The sequence below is a fragment of the Anneissia japonica genome, unplaced genomic scaffold (genome assembly GCF_011630105.1).
Source record: "Anneissia japonica isolate Jap-2015-1 unplaced genomic scaffold, ASM1163010v1 scaffold287777_len348014_cov174, whole genome shotgun sequence".
NCBI classification, from domain to species: Eukaryota; Metazoa; Echinodermata; class Crinoidea; order Comatulida; family Comatulidae; genus Anneissia; species Anneissia japonica.
The window spans coordinates 166,064-187,324 of NW_022745885.1; the positions used below are offsets into that span (position 1 = coordinate 166,064).

At 33.6% G+C, this 21,261-nt stretch overlaps 1 long non-coding RNA gene across 2 annotated transcripts in view; it reads left to right on the forward strand.

Annotated features, from left to right (window-relative positions):
* Positions 1–21,261, forward strand: part of LOC117120071 — a 104,477-nt gene that overhangs the window by 73,287 nt on the left and 9,929 nt on the right. Inside the window, exons 4-5 of one of the 2 annotated variants that reach the window (XR_004447288.1) lie at positions 12,405–12,521; positions 15,270–16,627. This is a non-coding gene — a long non-coding RNA (uncharacterized LOC117120071). Of the gene's footprint in view, positions 1–12,404; positions 12,522–15,269; positions 16,628–21,261 lie in introns of those variants that run through there. The other variant, XR_004447287.1, reaches the window with a different exon arrangement.

Consider the following 21,261-nt stretch of genomic DNA (forward strand, 5'->3'; position numbering starts at 1 on the left):
ATGAAAATCATTAGGTTTAGCTAGTACTAGTGTGTCGTCAAAAAAACGAATATAAACTTAATAATACTGGATTCTATAAATTTAGGAACTAAGACTCTTCTAGTTCAGTCATTAAAATATTAGCCAAAACTGGTCCAAGATGGGAGCCCATTGAAACGCTGTCAGTTTGTTTATAGAATTCATTATTACACGTAAATACAGTTTTAGTACTGCAATCTTTAAGTAGTTTCCTTAACATATTTTTCTTAAGATTAGTAGATATCAGTTTCTTATTGTAAACCCTATCAAGAATTGTATTAATTACCTTTAAAGGGGAACATTAAACAGAGATTTAACATCAAAAGATACAAAATGGTCACCTAAATTATATAGATGGTCTGGTATACCTTTAATGAATCCTGTATTATTAAGTTTTATACACACTAGTGTTAGCTAAACCTAATGATTTTCATCACATCCTATGTCACTTTAAGGCTTTTCATAAACAGATTAATTTTACATTTGAATCATTTGAAAACAGTGATATAGTACATTTTCTGGATTCACAATTTAACAACAGCGTAGGAAGCATGAGTATATATCGTAAAAATACACGGTACAGGTCAATATATCCATAGCTTTGCCCCATGGAACCATAAGATTTCTTGGATTCGTAGTTTAGTTTCAAGAGCCCACAAACTGTGTACTCCCGATAAACTTCAAGCAGAACTTTGTAACATTAGAAAATTTATGTCATGGAATGGGTACCCTTTAAAAGTTGTTAACCATGTACTCAATAAATTAAATTAACCTATAACGTATACATAGGCCTACTGATGATAACTTCATTAAGATCTGTGTTAGATTGCCTTATCTAGGAAAGGCAGGTGAATCCATTTTACGTAGATGCTTAAACAAAGTGAAGAAACACTTAAAGAAGTAAAATTCATAACTTTATGGCAGTACAAAAATGTCTCTCATTTTATATCTACTAAAGATCAACCCCTAAGGAATATAGGAGCTCTGTTGTTTATTATTTTAAATGTCCAGGTTGTAATAGTGATTATATTGGTAAGACAGATAGATGCTTAATAACTAGACTTAAAGGACATTCTTCACGATCTGATAGTGTTATAAATGATCATTTACAAAATTGTGAGGCATTCCAATATGTTTTAGTCTTACAAAAATAATGCTTGCAAATATGGGTATCCTGATGATGACATATTTAATGTCGAAATATTGAATCTCGAAACGATGGCGTATATTTCGATACTTGGAGTATGTATTACACTATTGTATCTCTATGGATTCAGTTAGTTCTGTGATTCTCGTCTTCAGAAACGAGGACAAAAGCATGAATTACAAACTGTCGCTCTTATTCATGTTGTGCCGGTATAATAAATGAGTAAAACCGTGGCCAGGTTTTCACCTCATGTTAGGTGAGGGTTAGAGTGACACTCAACCATGTGATATCTTCTGTCTCAATATGTAACCTTTGTAAGCTATGGAGTAATGTTATTAACTGTTAAGTCGATTAATGCTCAGAATTAGTCTTTTCTTCTTTTATTGCCAAACAAAAACACTTGACATAGAATTACACAATGGAGTAAAGACTACTGACTTTATTGATTGACAGGGACACAAAAGTGAATTGGATCACTATAACTCAAGCCTGTATACCTCATCAACATTTTTTTTCCATAATTATAGGCCTATATTGTATACTTTATTTCATTTATTTCAGCAATACGAACATTACAAATACAAAATGAAAGGAGGAGAGCTCTGGAGAGACAAAAGCAGTTAAAAAATAAATCGCCAAAAAGCGTGCCTCTCTTACTCCCACTTCCATACACATTACAAACATATAGATAACTTAAACCTAAAATTGCACACACTATATATTTATTTAAAAATATCCAAAAAGCCTAATAAATACGCAAACCCTAACCTTAACCCAAATTCTCAAATCCTACCCCAAAAAAAAATACCCTTAAAAATTGCCAATTATTTATTTTACAATGCACAATGTTCTGCTGGTTTGTTGATCAGTAGCGGTGTCAGAGATTCCCCGACAATGGGACCAAAGTCCCCAACAGGGGTCAAATTCCACGGCAATGTCTAGATGCGGCCCACATGCCTCAGCATTGTTGGAGCAAAATTTTAGAAAGTGCACTTCTAGTAGAAGCCCCTGAAATGGCAATTTCAGACTGTAAAATTGTTTTTATAAACTATGTTCCTCGACAAAATGATTGGCTTTTCGTCCTGTGACCCACTAGAAAATATGTTGATTTTGCACTAAATACACAACCAACAGGTCTCTATTACAATTTGATGAGTAACTTAAAATCTCAGATTCAATCCTTACATTTTTTTTTTTTATTATCTGAAATTGTGATTTCGTTTATGCCTCAAGAATCTATTCAAAAATCTTAGCAAAATTCTCTTGAAATTATTTCATCTTTGCCAGGGGCAAAACTTTACTCAACTTCAAAACACTCTTAACGCATTAGACACAGTGTCCACGTAATTGTGTGTAAATCCGGGTGATGGACCCTTGAAATCAAAAGGAATTTGAATAAGATTTCAGGTTAAAAAGGTACCTCGCACCTCATTTACCTGGTTGTTACTTGTGTCTTTACTCTAACCTTCTTTGTCCTAAATAAACATGGCATTTGTTTCTTATACAATGGAAACAAACACTTGGCGTTCAGAGGCCTGTAATGTGTTGAACAAAGGCAGAACAATGGGAACAATGGAGATTAGAGCACCCTTTTGCCGGAATTATGGGGTGTGAATAGCCCCTGTTTACCTTAGCACAATACACCTATAAATGCACTTATAACTGTTAAATTCATGGAGACTTATAGATTGTTGAAAAGAATCAATTTGAAAAAAGGCTAGACGTATTGCCAAAGGGCATAACGGTAACTGTTTTGTGTTAACTAGCAGGGGAAAGAAAAATTGCTTTCATTGTGAGATTTTGTGTTAGAGAACATCTCTACTCTAGTAGGCTATATTTCTTTTACATCCAAGTTAACTGTCAAAGAAATTATCTGTAATTATCTTATTAAATTCATTTTTTTTAATGATTAATTTAGGAGCAATCTTTTGGCCATAGACAAGAGTAAGCAAGCCTCATGAAAGTGGTTGTTTTAATGAAAATTAAATTCTATGAACAAAAGACAGACAAAAGCAGACCATTCCTATGAGGACATAATTAATGTTGAAATATTGAATTCTAACACGATGGCTTGCATTCTGATACTTAGAGTATGTATTATACTATCTTAGCAGACTATGATTACTGGTATTGAATACATATTCTTTTGTTATTTTGTTTTAGTATTATTATTTATAGTGATCTTCCAATATATGACTATTATTTGATTGGGTTTCATTTGTGAATAGACAACCAATCAGGTTCTTTTATGTGCATATACATAATTTCAAAGGTGTTGATTGGTCAGAAGTTGGACTGTGGCAGTTTTAGAAATGGCATAGTGGCATAATAGTATCATTTGAATTTAAGTAGCGATGGTCAGACGATGCATAATTCATCAATGAATAAATCTAAAGGTGTGTCCATACTATCAAATTTTATTTGACAAAAAGAAAACGTGGTATGCATATTTACAGTGTGATATGACATCATCATGCCCAGTATATGGGCACTTCACATAAAATTTGGATAGTGTGGACACAACTTAAAGGTTTGTATATAGAACGTGCAATATATTCATCCGTTGGTCAGTGAAGCATAAAGTTTGTGTGAACCTAATTCACTTAAATCTGCAACAAAACATTGTGCTTGAAATTGATACTTATTCACAGGAAGGTACGGGCTATTGGGCATGCAGTTAAATTATTAGCAATCTTGGGTTTGGCGTGAAGGCTACTCGGGTATAAATCAACACAAATACGTGTTTACGTAAACTATTTGCGTCTCGTTTTTCTAGCCCATTTGATCTATAAACGAGGTTTCACGTCAGTTCTGATTGAAAATACACCAAAGTGTTTTGCCCACAAAGTATTTCTAAAGACTTGGATCTGAGGTATGCAACATGAATCAAAATTAATAACTGTATTTATTGACATTATTTTTCTGAAGAGCGATTCCACAAAGGTCATGTTTAATGAGCATAAAATCCTATTTGAAAAAGCATTTTTGTTACGCTTGAATGTGTATAAGTAAGTTAGATAATTACCTGTAGAACCATCAGTGTGAAGAAAATTGAGGTTTTATTTACCCTTCTGTACAAGTATTATATCCATTTAGCATCTGTTACACAGGTTGTGTGAATTTACTAGAAGATTTTAATGTCAATAGATTATGTAACTGTAGATGCAGATGTGGAATATAAGTTAAGTGTTCATCTTCAAATCACAAGGTTGTGGATTCAATCCTTGATAAGTACAGGGGATTTTAAGATGTGAATTGGATCGCCGCTTATCAAATGAGACATAGAGACTTTTGAGTCGGCTTAAGTCCTGCAATGCGAGACCGAATCACCTTCATATCTGAACGTAAGCCGAACCTAGGCCGGCACAAGTTCGCTTCCATTGCGGTCAATTTTGACATCTTATGTACTACAACATTCATCAGAACTGACTGTTCTGTAGTTCATAGACCGGGCCCAAAGGAGAAGTGTAAATGTTCATAGGGCGGCCCTGGGCTGACTTAAAATACTAACTTTGAAAGGAATGGACATTTTGAGCCGGCCGAACAGTAGTTAAGGTGGCCCTGGGCCAGGCCCTAAAAGTGTGACTCATAGTGAAAAGATTTATATGGTTATAAGCTTTAATGGATATCTCTTCAGCTCCTCTAGCAGTTTTATTTTTCAATCTAAACTTAAATCTCAGGTCTAGGATTGTGTGGTGTTAAACTTGCCCAAGTTTTAATTATTATAATTATTGTTTTAACTGATACAACTATATAGTACCACTTCACTTATTCCATTTCATCACAATTAATGAAGCTAGTACAGATTAAATTTCTGGTATATTTATTGACAATCAGAACATTTTAAAAACACATGGTAGTAAAAACTAGATTTTGTATTAAATTTAACAACAGCAACAATTAGAAATCCTTAAAATTATTATAATTAAATTATCACGTTAAGAATTAAAACAATAATATGCATCAAACATACAAATATTGAGCATGTTTACTTAGGAATTAAGAATTAAATTAAATAATTAAAAGATAATTATATTAAGAAAAAACGACAACTCTCACCATCACCACCACAAACACTACACAACCGCTAGAACTACAAAAATAAAAATATAGACATGTCAAGTCTCATGCATTTGGTGCGAGACTCTATCTTGCATTTGGAGTTTTTCCTTATTGTTATTACACCTGCCGCTGCCCTGTAATCTCCAAAAATAAGATATGCATACTTCTTCCTATATAAATTTAAAGCATTTAACCATCCCATTACACTGTTTATATTTAACAATAACATTTTATTTTTATTTTCTCCGTCTTCTGGATGTTTTTGGCAAAAACATTTGCTAAAATAAGAAAACAAAATTTTTATTTTCCGCCTTCTTACGATGTTTAAAAAACTAAGCTTGCGAAGGAAGGTATAAAAAAAAGCCTCACCTTACTATTATTAATAGTAATATTCAGTGGTACAGTATTTCATCAAGATCACTGCACTTCCTATTATCCTGTTTATTGGATACAGAGCAATGCACTATGTGAGAAGTTTTCTATTCTCCAATTACCTGCATTTTCATCTGTTTATTATTCAATTATAGAGTTTAAATAAATATATGTGAATACTTATGTCATGTTTGGTTTAGTAAAATATTTAAAAATGTGTAAATATAAAATAGGGTTGAGCTATAGTTAACAGATTTAATAAATGCATTTGAATACAACACTGTCTCCACTAGCTTCGGCATCAAGGTTGTCCTAACGTATTTAGCGTCATCGTTGCTAACATCATCCATCTTTAGACATGATGCTGTCTATGATCTGGTTCCATTCGACTCATTTTTTAACGGAATATGGTTTTGATAATTAGTAATTGTGTTAAGAAGTACTTCCTTGTTTGTGTTTGCTTTCCATGGTAATTTGGGCCTTCCAACTTTTTATTTTCTCTTTGTATGGTTGCTTTTGGCTGGTGTTCAGTTTTGGTGATCTTATTTTCATTGTGTTTTTTCTAGTTTTATTTATGGTGCAGTATTCATGGGCATAGGCAGGGAGTTGCAGGGAGTTCCGCATTCTAAATGTTTGCACCTGGAGGTTTCGTACCCCATTTCCCACCCTCTAGACCAAAATCAGCATTTTGCGGCGGTACTTGATAATTCAGAATTAAAATTTTGTAGCGTACATAAGAAACATTACTCTTGCATAAGACTGGTTCTGCTAGGTGAAGACATAATAATGTCTAATGGACCAAGATTGGACATTATATGCAATGAGGCCAACCTTGCACTCAAACACTTCTATGGAAAACCAAACCTCTTATCACTGTGACTCATATAATTTACAAACTTGCCACATGAATTTTGAAAGTTAAGTAATCTTATTGCGTTAATGGTTATTGTACATACTATGCCTATGGGCAAAAATTCATGATAGAAAAATTCCATTCAATAGAAATTGAATCAGTTTTGTAGGTTTACACATTATACAGTAGTACAAGATCACTCACTGACAAACCACTGTTTACACCATACGCCAGAGCGTTGAAAGAGATTCCATTAATTTCATCAGCCTAAAATATTGTAGCGATATCCCGGAGCTAATCTCAATTTGAGCATGCAGACAATATTGACATTTTTATAATACCGTGTTATATAGACTTACCGCATCAATTAAGCTCTGGTGCCTCGTGCCTAGTCCATTAACAAATGTTTTCTATGCTTCGACAACCTATGGGCATTTGGTGTAACGTTTACCCATATTTCAAACAAAAGTATCTGATTAAAATCATAATTGATGCATAGTTATTCTTTGCGATGATGACGGAGCTGATAAAGTTTAATCTTGCGCACCTCAGGTCCTTAATTAGGTACCGAATGCCTTGAACGTTCTTCATTTGCAACCTGCGGTCTTGTTGACAAATCGAGTGAAGTTGAATGAGTTTCATTTTGTTTTTCAATTAGTCAATTTATTTATTTGATTTAGTCCACCCACTTCTTAATTTTGTTTTTATTTTTTGGAATTTAGTTATGCTAGGCATTGCAAGTACTTAAACCGGGAGACAATTACAGAAATTAATAGCCCAGGGCTTTAATACTGTAAACACCAAATATTCCTTTTTCATTCATTCACTGGTACAAAGGGAAGAGTTGTCAAAAGAGCATACCTGTAGCATAAAAGTTGCTAAGATCTTCATTACATACTATATTACTTATTATTAACTATATTATGAAGCAAAATATTTGAAATTGATTTTAATTGAGCCTCTTATTTTCATGATATTTAGGCAAAGATCATAAGTATTGCCAGAAATGATTTTCTAGTACCGTATATGAACATCCTACCACACACACAATGCCGTTGCCAGGATTTTCAAACAGTGCGGGACAATATCAGGGTGGACCCACTTTACACGTAAATTCAAACAATGTGGACCCATTTTACGCGAAAATATGAAAAAGTTTGACCCATTTCCTTAAATTTTACCCATTTTTAGCTAAATATGAGAAATCTGGACCCATTTTTAAAAAAGTGAACCCATTTTTTGCATAAAATTGCATAATTTAGACTCAATTTTTAAAATGTGGACCCATTCTTTGTGGACCCATTAGAAAAATTGTGTGGGACTGTCCCAATAGCTGGCTACGGCATTGCATACACAACATAAAACGTACTGTATGCCATAGATACCACATTTTTACATCTCACAGAAAGTAACCTCACTTTTGCTTATTAGCATTTATTACTGATAGTTAACCACCAGTTGTAATACCAAACAATTAATATATTTTACTTAAAAGTGCAAATTGCCAATTGATTGAAGGTCAGTAGAATATACGTCTATGCTGGTGGGTTATTTAAATATATTTAGAGTGCTAACTAGGCGACGAAAATGAACATTTCACTTTGATTGCATCATTTCATTTTACTTATTGCATCCTCACAAAAGTACATAACAACAGGAAGGATGATAGTAAGACAGAATTATGAAAACAAAAATAAAATTATAAAACACATTAACTAGATACTTGATGGAAACTTTAGCATGGAAAAATGCTGTATCTAAATTATACTATTGTATATTTATAATAATTGGTACTTACTGTATTGTAATGATTAAATAAAATTATTCAAATTATTAGGAAATAATAGGGTATAAAATTAGAATTAAAAATAACTGTTTAAAAGAAAAACAGTATTAAACCTTAATTATATCAGAATATTAACAGTTTGCTGTTCAAACTAAAACTGATCAATCAAACTAAAACAAATCTGTAACAAAATTACTATTTTCAACAGTTACACTCAATTTGAAATGTGTGACTTCAGTATCTACAGTAAGTAGGTAAAAAGAAATGACATCTATGGAGAGAATTTGTATCGGAAATACATTTTCCAACATGTCTGTTTTTTTAAGAAAGCTTTCTCCAAACTATCTGATTTTATGTGACAAAATCTATGTGTGCTGTTCCCAAATTTGGATATGACAATGTAATTTTACAACCAAATATGGGCATATCACATTTATTTGTCATATAAAATGTGACAGTTTGGACCAAGTTTTAGCTGAAATAGTGTTGTGGTATTGTTACTACTCAAAGATGTCATCGGAAATTTAGTTCAAAATGAATAAATAGAAGTCTAATACCAAAAAAGTTTTGCTTTGGAATTAAGTTAAACATGAATTTTAAAAGAGTTTGTCACACATTTTTGACTGCCATTTTGCAAGAGCTGTGATTTTTTTTAGAAGGTAGATAACAGCCTTGACTTAGATGGATCGAATGCACTGGCGCTTTAGTATAACAAATCTATGATTAGTGTTCAATACATACTGGATTTTTTCCTGTCTATAATAAAGGTGTTCGATATTTCCTGCATATATCCTGTTCAATGTTAAACGTCTTAATTCTAACTACTTTTTTATTTAGGAATTTTTCAAGTAATATGTATGGATTTTGACCCAATTGTAAGTCTCGGTGTCCATAAAACACTAAAAAAACTTTGTAATTGGTCTTGACATTATAGAATCTTTGAAACTTTTATTTTTTGGATAGTTAACCAATTCGTCAATGTCCCTGGGAGACAAAATGTTCAAAATATCACCCTACAAAAATTCCACTTCTCTTTATGAATTGATATTAGGCCACTTAGGGTGAACATTTTAGAGGATGAGTTGTAGTTTGGGTTATTGGGAGTGGTGGCTGGCTTGTGGCTGAAAACTCTCATGGGCTCATAGGCATCCCGCATAACATGAGTTGCCACATATCTGGCAGTATCAGCCAGCCTAGCCTAGGTCACTCACACGAAGCGTGTCACCATCAATTTGTAGATGCCTGCTCGATCTAGTTCTTGATGTTTCCAATTGCCATTTCTGAAAAGTTTCATCCAAAGAGTTATAATTTGTTAAATCACCTGGAATTTATCTCATACAGAAGCTAACAACCTCAGTCATAAATACACTCCCACTTAATAAGTCAAAAATTATTTCGTGAAGATGTTGATGTTGTCTGCAGATAGACTTTGACGTTGTACTTGCTCCCAAGTTTCCTCAAGTGCTCTTAGAACGCAATTCTTTAATTAGTAGGAATTTGCTTCGTTGAAAGAAGTTTTGAAAGTTGTAAATCCATCTGTAAATGGATGAATAGGAACAGTATGTGAATTAACTTGGAATGTTTTTGTTGGCAATGAGTTTATTTGCTTTCAAGAAAAAAAATATATATTTATAAAAGGCTGATTAGTGAAGGTTGAAGGAGTATTTCCTGCTAAAGTTCGTTGAAAGAATTTTTCAAATATGCTATTGAAAGAGAAAAGATAGAATCTTCCCAGTAATAGCTTTTATTTTACATAAATTTTAATTTAAAAACTACCATTTTGTTTTTCAGACAAATAAAAAAACTGAAGGCTGTATATAAGCAAATGAGTTCTTATTAAAGTTCATACATTTTTTTTTTATCAATTTTGTTTGGCAAAGATGAAATCTTTCCAAGTTAATTCATTTGTTTAAATAAAAACAAAAATTTTTTGAATTTTGCTGGCAAAAGATTTACTATTATTAGGTTTTAAGTCAAATCATTTAGGGTTGTTTAACTACCTTGTTTACATAAATCGTAGTAACTCATTTGATTTGCAAGATGAGTCAGTGGCGATAAAAGCTGGGGTCCAGAATGTATAGGACTTACAGTCAGGAATAAGCCAATCTCATTGGAAAACACTGCTTTGAAAAAGAGTTTTTACATTCCGAGAGTGCTATTTCTGGGCAACTACAGTTAAGATGCCATTTTACAAATTTGCTCCCATCAAACTGGTGAAAATGGGGTATTATATTAATTTCCCCAATTTTCTTTCTTTTATTTTATTTTACCTTTTATTTCTTCAAACAGCCCCTTTCGAAGAATATGAATTTGTACGACTTATTAAAAATGGTTTTATTCACCTAAACCTAGTGTTAAAGTTCATGTAGTAAAAATAAAAACAGTGAATATTCTACCAAGATCTTTAACTGTGATCTGTGATTACAAATATCAGTTTTGTTTTGACAACTTTTTTTCAGTTCTAATATTTGTCTTTGAATTTTCAAAAATCCACAGAAGGTCACAAATATTATACCAGCCTCAGTTTATTGTAACAGCTTTCAGAAGCAAAACTCTGAACGATAACACTACCTTATGATTGTTATTTAATTGCTTCAATATCAAACTTTTTAAGTGTTTACTTGAGCTGTGAGTGCCACACATTAAGTTACCTGATATACTGAGTCATGTTTGAGCTAATTGAGAGAACGATGCCTATGGCAAACCAAGGAGATAGAAAGTAAAAGACAGTGTTAATATTCGACAGTTGGAGAAAAAAGACTGTAAGATAATGTTCTTGACAGTGTAACCCAATAACTTCTCCCTCGCTGTTAACGCTGTGAGAACCTCAAAGAGCCTAGCAGCGCATCACCTACGTTGCCGTATAGTATCCAAGTCGGGAGTATGTTTTGATTGAAAACAACGGTGTTACGCGGGCTGCTTGCTAGGTTATCAAAACTAGGCCGGCAGGAAATGAGCCCAGCTCATCAGCAACGATTGTAAGTTTGTACTGGTATGCTGCTGTGATTTCAGCGAATTACCTGGCCAAACCTTAGCTAGGCTGCCTGCTAGCTTCATGTATTTGGTTAGTTCGCATGGTGTTGAGTTGATGATGTTTCGAGGGCTGGGGGTCTAGTAGCCAGACTATACCTACCAACATTGGTTAATGAGGTAAAATTTGAATATACATGTAGACATGTTGAAGTTTAACCATTGTCCATGCCAGGCTTCTCAATTATTTGACTTTTTTTACAAGTAAACCTAAAAATGTTAATATCAAATATAATAGGGATAAAATAAAATGTACTCCCTGTTCTAAAATATGAATAAAAACCCTGAGTTTTTCAATTAAATTTAATTTGAAAAGGTAAAAAAAGTTATCAACTTTCACAGATCAAAATATGATTCAGTTTTCAATAGTTGTTACTCAAATATATTGCTGGGGAAAATATATATGTAGTGTACAAGAATATATGTATGATGTCTTGTGTTTAATAGCCAAGAAAAATATTTTCCCATGTTTACTTAAGTTTTAAATTTATAGCAATTATAGTACCAGAAAATATTCATCAGTGACATGTGTTCAATTCCTGGTGAAGGTGGCTTTCAGTTCTTCACAGGCTGTCATTGAGTACCTGATTGAAATATGAAAGAATATAATACATACTCGAAGAAAAGAAATACGCCATGATGCTGAGATTCAATATATTGACTCCCTATTGGGTCATCATCAGGAATGAAACATACTGGAAGGAGGGTAAAACCCGAATGACTGACCGCCGCCTTCAATTCCGTAGCCAGTGCAGGACAATATCAGGGTGGACCCACTTTAAGCGTAAATTCAAGTAATGTGGACCCATTTTCTTAAAAGTTAACCCATTTTAAGCTAAATATGAGAAATATGGGCCCATTTTTCAAAAAAGTGGACTCAATTATGCATAAAACTGCATAATTTGGAACCATTTTTTAAAATGTGGACCCATTCTTTATTGACCTATTAGAAAAATTGTGTGGGACTGTCCCAATAGCTGGCTACGGCATTGGCCGCCTTACACACAATTTTGAGTCTTAGTACATGGGCAGAGCATATTCTTTTAAATAGAATACTTTACAGTACTTTTACCAGAGGTACTATTTTAGTTAAATAATTATTGTTTATTACAGTTCTAACTTATCTTTAATTTCAGAGTCATTAAAGAATTAGTGATCTTATTACGGTAGCTGTCTGTGTCATCACAAAGCCTTCATCGTTTTTGTCAAGTGGCGGTTTGCTAATATTTGTTGTTATGCGACAACTATAAAAGGTAACACTTGTATTTTAATACAACCCCTGGGGGCTCACTCTTAAATATTTCTATACGGGAGGGGGGGAAGGTGCCGCATTTACGGGGTATATTTTCAAGGACTTGGTAGCACAAGTGTTGGAAATATGAGGGAAGTTGCAGCATTTATCGGGGATACTTGCGAGGACTTTGTAGCAGAAATGTATTTTATTTACACGAAGAAGTGTGTCTCACACAGAGCGTGCTTTGTGTTGCTATTATAAATTTACAATGAAAATAATGAAGAAAATTGAAAAAAAGACTATCTACAAACAAATCTGAAGAAAGTTGCACCATTCATGTGTCAAAAGAACTAAACAGTCTTGTTCTTCAACCTACAGAGCAAGGCCATTTTAATCAATGTTTTTTTTTTAATTCAAGTTCAGTGTCATAAAATGTTTGATTAAAATATGACTCTAATTCGCTTGGAAAAATTATGAGACAGATATTTGTATTTATTTTTAAAATTTTACACAAGCAAAATTGATGGCCGGCAGTAGATACTGCAACAAATTAATGGATTCGGATACAAGCAGTGCAACTGAGGTATTGATGAAAATCTAACTATTTTTGTTGTGGGTCTTAATAATGTAGACACCGCGAGCAACTCTCTGAGATGGATCCATGCACCTTACAAGATGCCATTATTATTATTATTGTTATTGGTATTATTGTTATTGTTATTATAATAATTATTATTATTATTATTATTATTATTATTATTATTATTATTATTATTATTATTATTATTATTATATAGACTCGATGTAAAATACCTGTCTGAAGATTATACAGAAACATGCATTTTTATTGTCAATGTTGCAAGATAGTAAACACACTTAACTGGAAATTGCATTGTAATACAAGAGACTAGAGAGGGAAATAGGAAAAGATAAAAAACAACATGACACTGGAATATATTGCTTGCCTTTCAAAGAATTGGGAACTAAAAATTAACCAGAGGGAAGGATGTTTTCCTATGAGAATTAAAGTGCTAGTCATGCCTGGCCTGTATTTTCCAATATTCATGGGAATTACCTGAGGAGCTGTGAAGTGATATTGGGTTGAATGACCTGGAACTAGTTAGTGAGGTATGAGAAATGGTCACTATAGGCAGGAACCAATTAGTAAGCTGCTTGCTTGAACCTTAAAGGGCCATTTAAAAAAAATAATATTATAGGGTGGTAAATATTAAAGGTACATTGACATTGTTAAAGGTACAATGGTGGTATTAATAACTCTGTTTTTAAAAATCATGTTTTTTTTTCTATTTCATTAGAGTAATATGATAATATAACTCTGTTATTGATACATTTTTTCTCTAAGAAGACATGGTTTTATGTGAATGCAATGCATGTTGAATATTAAATATAAAATCTAATTATGTTTTTTATTTCCCAACAATATCTCATACATTGTTTGGCTAGAATGAACAGCAAAATGCCTAAATTATGTACTCACCTCTACAGTAAGACACCATACCATACCATACACGCATAACAGGCTATTAAACTCAAGTAATATTGTACAATTTAATTTCTTTGCTTTAATTATCATATCATGTTCTCCCTATGCACTTCCTGTGTATCTCGTCATTTATTCCCTATGCTTAACTACCCATCCCCTCATCAGTGGCATACGGTTTTGGCCTGGAGCGATACAAAACAGCTTAGGGTTGTGAATGTAGAATCTCTATTCTAATGAAACATTTTTAGTATCTTAAAATCCACCCCCTCCCCCCCCCNNNNCCCCCTCCCACCTGCGCTTATGCCCTCATTTTTCATGTGCATTTTGCTGTCTCTGTATACAGTACTCTCTTTTGTCGTCTGTTTTCAAAGCTAACTGTTCATCCCCTCTTTATTCTGTCCCCTTTTCTATCATATTCTCTCTTCATCACATTTCCTGTGTTTCTCTGTCCTCCACTGATTTTATCTGATTCTTCCCCCCCCCCCCCCCCCCCCACATCAGAAAGCATGTACATCTTATTCTTGGATGCCACTTAAGGTTGTCGGACTAAAAATATGAATTTGCCAATCTAATTGATCTAAAAACTTTATTTACCATTCTAAGCCAGAAAATGTCTTCATTGACTGCTACCAATACTCTGGGATCCTAACTGAAGGTCACAGCCCACTTGATTGACCCCTGTGGGATTGGTTGACCACCTGTCTAGAGCAACCACTTTCTAAGTCCCATATTGCCTTTGCTTCTATCTGGTTTTTTTACTTTCCTGTCATCTACCGTATTCATCATCCCACTGTTTACATGCCATTGTCGGTGCTTCCATGTTCTCTCCTACTACTCTTCATCTCATTACCTGTGCTTCCTTCTCAGTGTCCAATCCTCTTAACCCATTCCTTGTTGTTTCTTTCATGTTTTCCATCTTTCCTTTTCTTCCCACCTGCGCTTCCTTTCATGCTCTCTATCCATCTTCACTTCATCCCATTCATCGCCTATGCTAGCTGCTCTGTTCATTCCCGCTTCATCATATTGTGCTTCCCTGCTCCCTGGAAGCACAATTTCTATGGATATTCTGGGCTTCCCTGATCTATCGATCCCCTCGTAGGTCACCACTTATACTTGTTCCCTAGTGTCTACATAATACAGTACACTTCATATCTCATATTTGCCTATGATGAGTTGCTGTATCATAACAGCTTCATTTCCTGCCTTATCACTCCACAATCAAACGTGCGTGATATTATCTTTAAACCTTGCATTGTATTGTAGATTACACACTGGTAGTGAGTAGAATGATGCCGCCAGTGATGGACGATGACAACGAGTACGTCATCCTGCTAGACCACTCTAATTCCCACCGTTGAGCACCCCATGTCCATGTGCCGCCTGATGCGTATCACCGGGCACTTAAAACATTAGAAGCTGATCAAGCACTGACCTGGTTTAAGCCTGCCATCATGTTCTTGATAACAGCATGCACAGGTGATGAGCTCTGATATCACAGCTGCGTACCTTACGTCATCTGCTCAATGTGCAGATGTGTCCTGGAGACTTACGAATGCTTCAACATAATGGCATGGATCATTACCATTCTCTTCTAGATATAAAGCTGCTGAAATTTTGTATCATTTTGAAGCAAAGTATTACTGTTTTTATGGACATAATTTTATTTCATTATACAGTGCAACCCTTTATTAAGAGGACGCCTTCAGGACAAAAAAAAAAGTGTTCCCTGAATAGAGGCTGATCATAGTGTTAAAAGATACTGTATATTTTTCTCACTTTGTGGCAAAAAAGTGTCTGCTTAATAGGTACCGGTATGTCCCCAAAGGAGTGGTTCTATTGTAATCTACAGTATATTGAATGAACTTTTAAATGATTTTCTTACATTGTAAGACTTCATATCAAATCATTAATAAAGATGTATTAGACATCATGACAATGCTTTTTGGTAAATGTTGTTAAATATACCACAATATAGTTTTTAGACAGTGTAATATAATGTGTACTATTTTTTTTATGTTGAAATGGCAGAATGGGATTCATGTTGTTACTCTAAATAATTTTTCTCTCCCATCCCTACTTTCTCTCCTACACCCCCCCCCCCAAGCCATTTTACTGCCTTCTCTCCCACCTATGCACTCACCTATCTCACCTCCTGTCATGTCATCCTGTACATAAAAAACTTTTGATTTAACTCTTTTGAATATCAATTCAGTTTCACTGTCAGAATTTTTCGTGGCACATTTGTTCAAATCACTAAAATCTGGCAACAGCCCAAGTGTACTGCATTTGACCTGTCTGACCTGCTGGGCAAGTTTATCTACCTAACTGGCCTAAGGAATCAGAGAGTTATAGGTGATGCCAAAAAGGGTACTGTACTAGTATTTACTGTACTTCATCATTGATAATACCTACCAGTTGCTTTACATGATCCTCACCTCAGATATGCTATTAATGCAGTTCGTAGATTGAAGATGTTAGTTTATTCTCATGAATAGGAATGGATGGATTTCCAATACAAGACAAAATAAACTGTAATGTTGCTTGCTCCTTCTAGGTAGAGCTGCAAATCTTTAATAAAAACGTTCAGAAAAATTCTTCAATAAAATTCAAAGATTCTTGTAGGTGTTCTCAGCCATTTACTCATAGATGTACATTAAAATACAATGTGTGAATGAAACTTAATGAATCAATCCTCACTGAAGTGGCTTAGCCAAGACTTTTTATTACCTTGTTTTAGCTAACTCTCTGCAAACGATAGTGATTTCAAATAAGGATGCAGGATTTGGCAGAGAGGTCCACACCACCTGAGTTGCTGAAGGGAGAACATTGTGAGATTATGGACCTTTTAGATTTTAAAAAAAATTGCACTCTCATACCCTAAAAATCCTACCGGTAATTCATATCGACAATACAATACAACAATTATTTTTCTTAATTAGAATGTGGGGGGGGGGGGGTGCAGTCGCATCATCTTCATCCCTTTTTCCTGCATCAGCCCCAGAGTTAGCGCACTATCTGCCACAAAAATTTAGGGAAAAAAATAAAAGAATTTATTTTACTTTACGATTCAAAATTACCCAAACTAAGAAATTTGTATATTTCTTTCTAAATTATATCAATTTAAAGTTTATCAATCCCATTACTAAGTTTCCATCAAATTTTTTATGATCATATGATAGCATCTGCAGTGAAAACAAAGAACGCTTTCTATTACTTTTTCTTTTTTTACCTCAAAATCACAGGCCACACTCAAAATATTTTTATTCATTTATTTATTTATTTATTTATTTTATTTATTTATTCTTTATACTGGGTTACCTTTCAGTAAAAAGTTACTGTTCTCCCAGAGGGCCCAGTACATATAAAACATTAAAATCGCAAGAGAAACAACACAGAACATCAAAAAATAAAAAACAAACACGAATAAACAATACAATTTTATTTTTATTCTCTTCCTCCACTGAGATGCTTTATGAAAAACCATTTTGTTAAATACGAAAACAAAAAAATGTTTTTCCCCACCCTCTGATGATCATTATAAAAGCAAGTTTGCTAAACAAGGTATAATTAAAATCTTGCCTTATGTCAACTTGAACCCCTGCAAAGGACCTACACATTAACCTAATTCTATCTTGTGTAAAAAGACTGTATAACCTTTGACTATGTATTAGCAGAGCTCATCATGGAGGTTGACACAGATTTTAATAGTACATCAAAATCAGTACAGTATTTTGAGATAAATAGCATTTAGTTTTACAAGTAAAATACAAGGAAATATTTAATTTTGATGTTAAGCTGTGGTACCTACATAAATCCAAATCTATAAAACTGCTTTTAGAACTAAATTAAAACGATGGATTAAAATAAATATGGAATTACAACTCAAGTGGATAAAAAAATATTAACCTTCAATGAGGTACAAATTCACAAACTTATGAATTTCTTAATGGCTCAAAAATAATATTAATAATAATAATAATAATATTAATGGTCAACTTGTAGAGCGCATTATTGTAGAGACCTGTATGCACTTGATATTGCTACCCCCGGTCATTGGATCAAGCACATATGGAACACATACTCAGGTCCTTTGGGAAAATTCAATAATGTTGTACCTGTAATCAGTGCATTTTGTGTTTGGACCTACCAGGTACCCACTTGTACTCCTGGGTGGAGAGAAACAACCGTAGCTAAAGTGCCTTGCCTAAAAATCCAAGCAAAAATCACAGCGAGGTATTGAATCTCCCACCTCAAGATCGAGAAGTAGGACTGCAGCCCTTGTGCCAGACCGCTCCTAATTAAAACAAATATATGTTGCTTTTATTTTAAACTGAAAGCTACTCACCATTATCATCATAATCTTCTAATACACTGACCTGCCTAACAATAAGCCAATAACTAACTGTATTTAAAAACTAAGTTAAAGTCCAATATTGAGTTTTTAATTTTTCAGTGATTGACACATATCTTATATAACATTAAATTATGAATGGCTTTGTTATCCTTGGACTTGGGTTTTCTAGCAGCCAACAACAATCAACTCCAATCCCTAACGAGTCCACAATCAGTATTTTGTAGTGTTTGGTAACTGTAAAATTTAATAACTTTTGAGGCAGTTGTGTATTTTATATGTTCTCTAATGTTTTATTAATGAGGGCCCTGAATGACCAGTTTCCGAAACTTGTTCAAGATAAACTGTACCATAGGCCTAATGTTTGATGAAACGTTTCTCGAGAGTGACATTTACCCTACTTGTAAAAAGGTCACATTTAGAGTCATCATTTAGAGTCAATATGAAACTTTTTATATAATTATTATTATTTACTCATGTATAATTGTACACATTATTTCTAGAAAATAGTGGAGCTGTATTTTTTAGGGTAGATGCTTGCCTTCCTACTATCTCAGGACCCTGGACCCTGAGTTCAATTTTTGTCAACTGGATAGGATTTTTCTCACAACAAAAACAACTCCACTCCCTAGGCCTGAAATTGAGACGCAGTATACTGTATTATGTTGGTCTTGTGAAAAGGATTATCACTTTATTATAAGACAGTGATTAAGTTTGCTATTAGGCAATCCCTTGGCCTTTGTGTCTTCTATAAGAATTTATGTATTTGCGAGAGAACTTTTTTGCTTAGACACAAAATTTTGGCGAAGTCCCAAGGAAGTTGTGCTCGCTATCCTGTATCCCACTGTATGCTATCTTATTTTCTCTTTTTTTTTTTTTTTTTTTGTGTCACTGTATAATCTAATTCACTTTGGCTATACACACCTTCAGATCAAGCCCTCAGAAAATCCTACAGGTGTTCTAGACCCAGGCTATGCTAACACCGAAAAGAGCGCGAGTTTGTAAGAGTTCGGTGGATCTGAATTCTGGGTTCCTCCCTTGTCTGCCGCCAGAGCTACACCGGTTTAACCTATGATATCCTGTACACCCTACATATAGGAAACAATCCCCTTAAATATCCCATCTACTTGAAAGTAAGTATTCATGCATTCTGATCGGATCGACCCACTTAAATTGTACCAATTGTTTTCATTGGATGGGTTTCAAATTAAGCAGGAGCAGATTGATTGGCTGAGCTGTTGCACTTTCAATAGGTTCAATTTTGAACCTACTTTTTGGTATGTCAATAATTCATCTCTGTTGATTATTGAAGGGTGAGGGAGATAAGACACTTCGTGCTCACTCAACTTTGTCAAATACATCCCATTTAACTTTATTATAACAAAGATTTTTGTCGGAAACCATCTTGAATAAGAAATGATCAGTTATAGTACAAAAAAAATGAAAGATTTAAATTAGATAACATACTTAATATACCCCAAATAAATAAGATATAAATTAAATAAGAAAAATATAATTAAGATATATAAAATAAATAAGATAGGTAGATAAATTAAATAAGATCTAAGTATGATCTATAATTTATATTTGCCTGTCCTTGAGGTTAGGTTTGAAATGTGGCCTTTGCTATGGAAATGTTGTGCGAATAGGAATTCTACTTATTATCTGCTCCTTAATAACATTAAATCTGGGTTTGTAAAGCTTCTAAATTTTTAGGACATTATTTGTATTATTTCATTTAAATAATTAATAATATATAAATAAAAATAAGATAAAGTAGATCTAAAAATGAAAATAAATTTGAAAAATTATAAATAAATATGATATAAATATAAGACTTCAGCTATTTTTGATGTCAATATATTATAATTAAAATAAAATAGATAGAATAAATGGAATACAAGATAAATATTTAGTATGTTGTAAATTTAACATCCATGCATCTGGTGTTGTGCCAAGTTTTGTTTTAATCGTTTATAGCCATTATATTTTGAAGGAACTCAATTGTCGGATGCCCTTTACGATCATGTGAAAACAATTATTATTTGGCACTTGTCACCTCGTAGTGTACTGGAGAATACAAGTTACCGGGATGGTACTCAAGGTACTAAGTACACAGGTTGTCTCGAGTTTTCCGGTTCAGTTTGCCAATTGGTTCCTGCTTAACTATTACCTGTTGATATTTTGCACCGGTTAGCACTCACTACCTTGAGATATTATTTTAAAAAAAAAGAAAACGTTGGCCTACTTCCTCTATAGTAAGTTGTATATTTTGACTTTGTTATATTCACCGAGTTTAAAAATGGAACAGTAAAGGCTTTTGGCTTCAGATTGAAACATGGCCTAACGCTGACTATTTGTTTGCAGTAGTGGATTCAAGGGGGAGGGGATTATTTACATAATAACGTAAAATTTTTCAAAATTTTAATTTAAAATAAAAAAAAAAGCTATATTAATTTATATTATTATCCGGGAGTGCATTTTCCGGCCATCTAGAGATCCCATAATCATAATTTTCTACCATGGTGAGGCTGAGGTGGTATATACCCTCCGCCTGTAAAAGGCCATCCGTGGACTCCCTCTATTTTGAATTTCTAAATCTCCCAATGGTTAGAGGTTCTTAGCAATGCTGCCACAAATATAGAAGGTGCACCTTTTTCAGGAAAAGAAATAAATTAAAAAATACCTAATTACTGTGTTGTAAAGTGAAGAACATAATAACGTAACGCTAATTAAAAGTTCAATGTCAACATGTTTATTATTATTATTAGATTCCCAGGGACCTAGGTAGGTAAGTGTTGTATTTGATTTTAATCCAGTTAAGTTAATCCAGTGAAAATAGGACCACATCTATTAGAGGACAACTAGTGGTGGATTCAAGGTTGCTTGGGCCCCCTCCCCTTC